We start from the raw sequence: 9,031 nt of genomic DNA on the forward strand, positions 1-9,031 counted from the left end.
GGGGGTGTGTGTGTGCAGTGATCATGGTGCCAGAGGGCTGATGAGAGTTAGTGCCAAGAAATGAACTTGGGGAAGTAACCAAGGCCTTTGGATGAAAGGCATGGGCTTCAGTGAAAAAGGTGAACGAGATCAAGTACAATTTGTCAGTTACCAAAACAGGCATGTTGGCTGTTATTCCAGCAGATTTGATTCCTTATGCTTTGCTTAAGCTAAGCTTACTGTGACTTGGCATTCCTCGATACATGCCAGCTGCTCTGTGTGAAAGGAGGGAATAACACAGGACATGGTCTTAAATTGAATCCAAGAACTTGGTGGCTATTTTGAAATCAGGATCTTTATTTCTCACTCTGAAGCCATATTAAAACACCAGTTTCAGTGCAGGAAAACCAGCCACGTGTTCCTTCATATTCTTGACTCCCCTGTGTTCCTTTCAGGCTCCATATGGGGTCTGCAGCCCCTCCCTCACCAACACATACAGCCCCATCTCTCTTCTCTGCCTAGCTTTCCTTTTTAGCCCTTGTACTGCTCAGCATACAAAGTAGTGTTTACTTCTCTAACTTGACAGTTGCTCCCTTTACAATGTTCTTGAAGGGGAACAGAGCTTGTCAACCCAAAATATCCCTCTTTGGAATATTGGTTAAGCTGGTTAGTTTTAAGAAACAAAAGACTCAGAAAAAAACCTTTGACCTTCCCCCTAATGGCTTAAAAGAATTTAGACAGAGGACGTGCTCCAGGAAGAGAGATAGTATCATGGATAATTATAGTTTAATATAAACTAGTGTGTGATAGGGAGAAAGCTAGCAGGGCTGGTTTGATCAAATTCCTCTGCGTCCCATTGCTTCAAGATGGTCCAAACAAGTATTTGTTTACTAAACATTAACTCTTTCATTCCCTTGTAAATTGCCTCCTTGCCCTGTAAAGTACCAACCCCTCCCCCCTACCCCACTTAGTTTAAGATGGCATATGCCAGGTAAGCCTTAACTGCCCAACCTGCCCTTGGCTCTCATATTCTTTGGGGACCCCCATATGTACATATGTGATAAGTTTGGTTATTTTCTCCTATTCATTTGTCTCATGCTCATTTGATTATTAGGCCAACCAGAAGAATTTAGAAAGGTAGGGGAAAATTATTTTTTCTGCTCCCATGGTTTTAGTGAGGCAGCCAGGCAAAAAGAAAATTTACCTGTTAGAACCCCACACTTTCCGCTAAGGCTGAAGCAACTCAGGAGATCCTGGGACATCTAACACAGGCTGGAAGGAGGTAAGGGTTCTTACCATGTAAGCCCCCCCCTCCTCGCCCCCCAATCCCCACATGTCTGTCTAGGGATCCAGTGGAAGAAAAAGTTGTGAGAATACTCTTCTCCCTTTCTGAATTTAGATTGGCGGTGAGACTAGTTTCTTGGGCAAACATGACTGTACTGAAGATTTGATTTGAACTTCTGGTTTTTGACCCCATTCTTCCAGAGATGGTCCTTATCTCTGCCAGCTTGAGGATGAAGATGCAGCTGGTGAGCAGCCAAAGCGGCTGTGGATCCAGCTTAGGGAATCTAAATCCTTCTTCGGACTAAAGGAAGGAAAACACATGACCTCCTGCGATTTGGAGCAGCTGTTTAAAGACAGGCCCCACGTGTTTCTTAGGCTACTATGGGGATGAACTGTTGGATCTGTGAGGGCTGCATCCTTCCACCCTCTCTGTGGAAGCCTTTTGCTTCCTTAGTTAGGCCATAGAAGGATTGCTCTTTTGAGTCACTGGTAATCTTACTATCAATGGCCAGACAATAGATCCTTTACGAACTGGTAAAACTTTTAAATTAAAGCATTTATGTCTGTACTTATTTATAGAATTTTTAATTCTTGCCCAAGGCTATGTTTTTTAAAAAGTTGATTTTAGAGAGAGAGAAAGGAGGAGAGAAAGAAAGAAAAACCTTGATCGGTTGCCTCACATATGAGACCTGACCGAGAATGGAACCCACAACCTTTTGGCGTATGGGAGGATGCTCCAACCACCCGATCCACCCAGCCAGGGCTAAAATATCCTTTCTGGAAAGCTCTCATATTAAAACTCCCTTAATAAGATGGAAGGACAGAAATTACAACAAAAATCAAAGTCCATTCAGACCCCTTCCTATATGCCTTTAGATATTTGTAGATATTGTAAAAAATCAGGACACGGGAAATACAATTGTCCAGCTCTGAAGAAGAAAAAAGGAAAAGAAAAAAATGGCAAAACTTTCACTAAAGACAGCCTTACATTTTATGTCCTAAGAACTTGGCTGGGTAACCAAAATATGGCCAAACAGAAATGTGGGCTAACGTCCATTCTTCGTGAGGGTCCTACCAAACTGCTGCCAGCCCTCAGGGCATTTATGACCTCAGTCCTCCATCCAAGGCCAATCTAAGGCTTAAACAACAACAAAAAAATTCTTATACCAGAAAGGGTCCTGAATGTTTAGCCATTTATCCTGAGCCCAATGAAAGAGGGAAATAAAATTTCACATGGTCCCTTCTTTCTCAATCCTGACCAATTGGTTATTGATCCTTTTTTCTCCCAGGGATAGCTATGCCTGTGCCTTAAGGATATGGCATTAGCTTTTTGCCTGCTTGAGATATGTCAGTTATCAGTTCTTTCTTTTGAAGGTCAGAGAGAATGACTCTGGAAGGCACTGAACTTTGCACCCATCGAGACCATCGAATGGTTTAGTGCTGCCAGAAATAAATATTGTTTGTCCTAGCTGAAAAGATATTTTAAAAGAATTTAATAACCCCATGATCAGAAATGTAGCAAAATTGGAAGCTCATTTTTCAAAGTCTGATAGGAATGTATTTAAGCCTCCTAGCAACTCCCCAGGCCCTCCTGTGGATGGGCAGGAATGTAAAGAGGCATAGCTGCCTGAGACTGAACAAACAAAAGGAAACAAACAGGAACCGAGAGCTTTTCAAAAGCACAAGCTGCTGAAAAATCTAAGTCTAGCCCCCAGCCCTCTAGCTTCTTTAAAAATTGTCAAATGAACTGATGGTTATAATCCTAACTTTTTGTTTGAAATATTGCTGATTTTAGAAAACTATTTTGTTTTTCCAGGTACAAGGAAACTTGTTTCTTTTAAACTACCTAATAACTAGAGCAAGTTGGTTAAATTATACCTTTGTGAGCAGAATTGAAACATTTATTATTTCCTTCCTACTTGATCCTTCCAGAATATAGAAACTCTCAGGGAGTATTCTAATTTTCTTGGCAGTATAGTTATTTGCATAAGTTCAGGAAGAGCATGTCCTCCTTATAACAAGACACAATTGGGCCGAAACCGGTTTGGCTCAGTGGATAGAGCGTCGGCCTGTGGACTCAAGGGTCCCAGGTTCGATTCTGGTCAAGGGCATGTACCTTGGTTGCGGGCACATCCCCAGTAGGGGGTGTGCAAGAGGCAGCTGATTGATGTTTCTCTCTCATCGATGTTTCTAACTCTCTATCCCTCTCTCTTCCTCTCTGTAAAAAATCAATAAAATATATTAAAAAAAAAAAAAGACACAATTGGAACCGGGTTATATACAGAGGCTTTTGTGGGGATGTCACGTGTGAGAGAGGTATGCACAGAACCAAGTATGACCAGACAGCTTTAAGGAATTAAGATGGACTTAGGGAAGCCTCTTGGAAATACTGGCCTGGTGCCTTGCTTACAGGGTTCCCAACCACCTTACCAGGAGAGTAAGGAAGGTATGAGAACATCAGGATATTTTGGGAACCTCGCTTAGAGAGGAATTGCTCCAAAGCTAAGAGTACTGCAAGCAAAATCTAAGAGCAAGTATAAGGTTTGCCCTCTTAAGATCCTGTTAAAACTTTAATCCGGAGATTCCTTATAAACAATCCCAGCAGAGTAAATTTAAAAGAGCCTGTTTGACCAGTGGTTATTCTGCTATACTTACACAAATAATCAGGCCAATTAAAAAACAAACAAACAACTAGACTTATTCTGCAAATAAATTCATCTTAATTTGACTATTCTGGTAAAAGTGAGGGTGATTTAGAGAGGAAAAATTATGTTTCAATAGTAACTATAATGCATACTTATGGTTATTAGATTCTGGTTCAGTTAATTGTCTTTGAGGTTTTGTTTTCCGGCTATAAACTGGACTGGATCCTGAGTTTTTTTCTAGTTTTCTCAAATATTCGGCTGTAGTTCCTCAAACTAACATTTTCCATTTTCTCCTATCCTTTAACTTGGAATCACTGAAAACTGAAATGGCCATTTATCCCCTTGGAAGTCCTGCAAACTGCTGCTCCATGATTTGATATAAACTTCAAGAAATCACCCTGGCTCCATTCCCTGACCGGGCACATCCTCAAATTTCGGGTTTGATCACTGGTCAGAGTGGGTGCAGGAGGTAACTGATGGATGTTTCTCTATCCCCTTCTCCCTTCCTCTCTTTGTCCTAAAATCAATAAAAAAAAACAACACCACCAAAAAACCAACATACTAAACTTCAAGACATCACCACAACAGCTCATGGTTATGCAATCTCCATGCCTGATGTGTAAACCACCTAAGAGTTTTTTTCCAAACACTCAATGACATCATCAGAGATGTATGCATCAAGTCTGACACCAGAAGTCTGGCAGCCCTCCAGGCTCAGAAACTGTTTTTAATTTGCTCTAAACATTAACCTTTGTGTTTGTTTGTCTGTTTTTGGTTCCCATAGAAATGTCACTTATTAAATACCTGATTGCTTGCTCAAACACATAGACCTAATTTACCGCCTCCTGAAATGAGACAAAACTGTTTAACTGAATGGATACATCTTCAGGATTAAGTGATTGTTCAATGAAATATGGACAAGCTACCTACCAGCTTAGCTTCTGGACTATAAAACTTCCTACTTGAACTTAAAAAGGTACATGGAAATTTTTATTTTTCCATCCTCACATTATGCATAAAGCAAAAATTATGATCATAAACCAAAATCTCATGGACTTCAGCCTCGTGTTTTCTGCTGCCTGTGGTATATTTCTATCAGCACCTGAATTTCCACTAGTCAATGCATCTTGCCTATTCCTTCTGCAAATCCTGTCCTAACCAACCTCCTACTCCTCTCATTACCACTCAGAAACTGGCTCCTGGTTTGACACCCCTGTGTATGTCAACCTTTAAAATTATTTTAAAAATTACTTAAATTTTTATACTTTATTTTAAATATCTTTACTGAGGTATAATTGACATACAAGAAACTGCAAATACTTAAAATATACAATTTGATAAGCTTTGATATACAGTATATATGTACATATATGCGACCATCACCACAGTTAAGATAATGAACATATCTATCATCTCCAAAAGATTTCTAGTGTTTCTTTGTAATCATCTCCACTTCTCCCTCTCTCCCACTCCCATCCCACGGTCCCCAAACATACTGATCTGTTTTTTGCTGCTAGAGATCAAATTTGCTTTGTCTACAGTTTTATAAAAATGAAATCATATAGTATGAACTTCTTTTACAATATAGTGAGTAGACATTTGTACAATTTACGATGTGATCACCCTGATAAATCTAATACCCACCTGACACCATACATAGTTGTTACAGTATTATAGATTATATTCCCTATGCTAGATTTGTCCATCACTATTTGTAACTACCAATTTGTACTTCTTAATTTCTTCACGTCTTTTCACTCATCTCCCAACCCAACTCCCATCTGGCAAATGTCAAAATGTTCTCTGTGTCTATGATTTTGTGTTTCTGTTTTGTTTGTTCATTTATTTTTTTATTTTTATTTATTTATTTTTAGATTGCACATTAAGTGAAATAATCTGTCACTTGTCTTCTTCTGCTGACTTATTTCCCTCAGCACAATACCTTCTAGGTCCATCCATAAAAAAGACTTCATCCTTTTTTATGGCTGAGTCATATTCCATTATATATATGCCCTACTTCTTCTTTATCCATTAAAATATTTTTAATGTGATTTTTTTTTTAAAGGAAAGGGTAGGAGGAGGCAACACTACTGAAGGAAATCCTAGTGATTAAGAGAGAAAAGAAACTGTATGTAATCAATTTTGTGACTTTGTTTCAGATTGCTTTGAGAATTTACCAAATCTAATAATGGGCTCTTCCATCCTTTAATCATTCTTTAACCTCCTTTCAAATCTAATATAGCTGGGATTCTGCTAAGCTTCAATGTCCATTTTTAAAATGTATGAGATAATTTGGTTCAAGAATAATGGGTAAACAACCTAGCTAGATGTTGTTAGGGAACAAAGTTGTATAAGTCTGGCCCCTGCCCTCTGAAGCTTTCAATATATTCGGGGAAGAGATGTAAGGAGGGGATTGATCTCTAACTATCAGAGTAATTACCCTTGACAAGGAAATGATGAAGAGATGAATCTATACAGAGAAAAGATGGGAATTGACTCTGAACCATTTTGCCTGGATTGAATCATGCCTCCACCTGTTACTGGCTCTTGTAACTTTGGGCAAGTTATTTAAATTGTTTGTGCCTCAGTTTCCTCATCTGTAAATTGGATCCAGTGATGAGCAATATTTTAATTTTATCTAATTTACTTTCGGTAACATTTTGCTCCAATACAATACTCCTTTTCTATAAGGCTGATCCTGGAAGTCGGAAAGTTTAGGTTAATAAGGGAGTTAAGTTACAGAGTAATTGCTTGCAGTTTAAACAACTTTTTGCTTCCCTCTTAATGTGCTAATAGCTGTCCCTAAAAAATAGGCCGTTCTTAGAAAGGTACTATTTCTGATTTTCAAAAATTATCTGTGACCATTGAAAACTAATCATACAAAAATACAAAATTAGCACATGTCTTTAAATCTGTATAGAAAATATAAATCATGTCTAGTTTCAAACTCTCATTTATTAGTGTACCACTCAACCTTGAAAAAAAAAAATGTGTCTCCAAAGGTAGTCTTTTTTTAAAAATACCATTCTTTAGAAAGGAAACTGTTCCTTTTAACTCTACAACACCCCCATTTCAAATCATATAATTTAATTGTCTTGGTCATGGGCATTTCCAAGATGAGATTTTATATTTCGCTCCCATAGCTTCTGGTTACCATGAAACCCGTGCTTGCCTGGCCAGTGTTGCTCAGTGGCCAAGGGTTGACCTATGAACCAGAAGGTCATGGCTCGATTCCTAGTCAGGGCACATGACTGAGTTGCGGGCTTGATCTCCAGTAGGGGGCGTGCAGGAGGCAGCCAATCATCAATTTTCTCTCATCACTGATGTTTCTATCTCTCTCTTCCCTCTCCCTTCTTCTCCAGAATCAATAAAAATATATTGGGAGGGGGGGGGGAGAAAAAGAAAACCCATGCTTTCCTTTATTGAAGGAGTGTGGTCCTGCTGATGTTGGTATAACCCTTTCAATATTCTTCATCTTCACCTTTGCTCCTGCAGGCATTTCCTCGGGTTCTCTATCTTAGTCTTCATTAAAAGCTGCTGCTACTAAAAAGGTTTTTGGAGCAAGCGTTGGAAGAGTTTCTTTGGGTTTACTTGATCCAAGTCTGATGGCTCTGGCTGAGGCTTTCTTTGCCATCTGACTGCCGATGGCAAATCTAAACTGGAGATCATTGTAGGCTTTGCTGGGAGGCCTGCAGCTTCTTCAGCTGATGGCTTCTCAGCACTGCGACTGGAACTTTCCCTTCCATTCCTGGAAGACACTGTCTTAGTTTCCCCAGGTTTTTCTGCTGCTTCTTCGGGTCCTCTGGGGGCTCCAGCTCACGGCTGCTTCTCAGGCTTCTCTGCAGCCTTCCTGTCTGTTGCGCCACCCACCCCTGCCTTTAAGGAGAAGTCTGTGCAGGGCTTCACCTCACAGGACAAAGTGGGCATTGAGGAGATCTGGGCGGTAACTGGACTTGGGGGCGATATAGGAGAGTGGTTGAGAGAGGCCCTAGCATCAGACTGCCCAATGGATTGCTGCTGCTTCTTCTTCTTCTTCTTCTTCTTCTTCTTCTTCTTCTTCTTTAAAATATGTTTTATTGATTTTTTAGAGAAGGAGGAAGGAGATAGAAACATCAATGAGAGAGAAACATCTATTGGCTGCCTCCTGCATATCCCCCACTGGGGATTGAGCATGTGTCCTGACTGGGAATCAAACCAGTGACCTCTTGGTGCATCGGAGGATACCTAACCAACTGAGCCACACTGGCCAGGCTAGGCTGCTTCTTGATGCTACAATACTTACTGTGTGATCTTTCATAACTTCCCTAACCTCTCTGGGCCATGGTTTCCTTATCTAACAGGAGAATAATGAAACTACCTTAGGTTGGTATTGTTTAGAACAATATATACCTGTGGCACATAGTTGAGCAAAATGTTAATTTTTATTACTATTGCTGAAAGGTTTTGCTACAGGGCAGTGAAAAGAAGGGAAAATTCCAGGGCAAAAGGAATAGGGAAACTGAGACAAGAAAGTTAAAACAAGGCCAAATAGTGTGGCCATTTACAGCCAGCTTGTAAATTGCAAGCCCTTATCTTTCCAAGGAGGCTTGTAAGCAAATGGTTAATGACTCTCCAACTGAAGAATGCTGGAAAGGAGGGGAGAAGGGAGAGAGAAGGGAGTTTTTATCCTGCACTAAACAAAGAAATCAGCCATTTGGGGAAGGGGAAAGGAATAAAGGACAGGTTTTCGCTTGTCTGTTTTGTCTTTTTACTCCCTAAACAAAGAAGCCAGCGGTCTTAAGGCTTGGCAAGATAAAATTGCCAGGTGCTTCTCGCGAATCCTGGGAAGGCCACACAGAGTAAAAAGGGACCTTGAAAATGAATCTGTATTAAGATATTCAGCAGAGGAGTTTTGAAACCTATAGACAGGAGGCTACATAACGCTTGGAACGCTCACCCAACTCACTACTCAGATTAGCTGAGGGATGTCCATCTGCGTTCCAAGCTGGATGAAGCAGATCTGCTCGCCTTCTTTAATAAATTTGCTTGCTCTAATTGCTTTAATAAATTGGCTTTATCACAATGCAATCAGGGTCTCTTGTTGGCGGGGGTGGGGGGGGGGGGGGGGGGGGAGGGAGGGGGGG

General features: G+C 40.3%; 1 pseudogene; it reads right to left on the bottom strand.

Moving 5' to 3' along the window:
- Positions 1–6,994: 6,994 nt before the first annotated feature.
- LOC103285440 (PEST proteolytic signal-containing nuclear protein-like) lies at positions 6,995–7,835 on the bottom strand (annotated as a pseudogene).
- Positions 7,836–9,031: the final 1,196 nt, after the last annotated feature.

The sequence above is a fragment of the Eptesicus fuscus genome, chromosome 7, assembly GCF_027574615.1.
Source record: "Eptesicus fuscus isolate TK198812 chromosome 7, DD_ASM_mEF_20220401, whole genome shotgun sequence".
In the NCBI taxonomy this organism is placed as follows: Eukaryota; Metazoa; Chordata; class Mammalia; order Chiroptera; family Vespertilionidae; genus Eptesicus; species Eptesicus fuscus.